Consider the following 1,230-nt stretch of genomic DNA (forward strand, 5'->3'; position numbering starts at 1 on the left):
CTCCCTCTCCTCCTCTCTCTCTGGAAATACATAAATAAAACTTCCTAAACATTCTGGAATGTCCTTTATCTTCTCTGGCTTGATGTGTACTCCTTGAGAGAGGCACTGCGTCTTTGTGAGCCATCTTCCCCAAGCAGATGAAATGCCCGTGGGATGGATGGGTGATGACAATCTGCCGAGTGCCTGCTACGTGCCAGGTGCCATTCTAAGTGTTCGCACTTCATAACTCGTCCAACCTTCAGAACAGCTCTGTGAGGAAGGCGCTCTTCCCATCTCCATTTTACAGACAGGAAATCTTAGCAAAGAGAGGTTCAGTAACTTGTTCAAGGTCACAGAACTCATAAGTGGCAGAGCTAAGATACAAATCCAGGTAGTGGAGCTCCAGAGCAGAACTTTTAACTCCATCATTCTGCTTCTCAAACAAAATCTTAGAGTAAGACTGACTGGCCCAGCTACAGTAGTGTGTACGACACAGCAGGCTGAAGCCACGTGGGAGGTCCGGGTTTGAGTCCCAGCCCTATCATATCATTTCACTTAATATGATGAGTTAATAGATGAACGAACTGATGGATATAAGAATCTAGTATCTGGATGTGAGTATGAATAAAATATGTATGTATGGGCAAGTGGGTGAAAGGATGGGTAAGTGCATGGTAGATGAGAAGGTAAAGAAAAGGAAGGATGGGAACCAGCAGTTGGCGTAATGGCTGTGTCGCTGGACTCCCATGTAGTCGACTGCGGTTTGCGTCCCGGACCCGGTGGCTTAAAACTCACGCCGGGCGCGTGTGCGTGCATGCCCAAGATCCCGAGAGGAGAATGGAGGAGAAGGGATTGCGGCATGGCCATCCCCCCGGGGGGGTGATTTCTTGCTTTCTGTCTCTCTGTCTCTCTCTGTCTGTCTGGTGAGTGCACATGCCCTATAGCGAAAACCTCCCCCCCACAAAAAAAAAAGAAAAGAAAAAGAAAAGGAAGGATGAAGGGATAGAGAGGCAAACAAGTGAGTGTATGAATAAAGAATAATTGGTTAAATGGATGGCGCCTGGGTGAATGGAGACAAATGGATATGTGAACAGATGGAGGGTGAATGGTGGGGTGGATGACAGAATAGGCAGCAGGTGTATGGAGGGGAGAATGCAGGACGAGTGGACAGACGGGCAGACAGGTAGGTAGAGGAATACATGGACAGATAGAAGAACAGGTGGATGGAGGAATAAAGGACAGTTGGAGGAA

The sequence above is a fragment of the Tupaia chinensis genome, unplaced genomic scaffold (genome assembly GCF_000334495.1).
Source record: "Tupaia chinensis unplaced genomic scaffold, TupChi_1.0 Scaffold000708_1, whole genome shotgun sequence".
In the NCBI taxonomy this organism is placed as follows: Eukaryota; Metazoa; Chordata; class Mammalia; order Scandentia; family Tupaiidae; genus Tupaia; species Tupaia belangeri.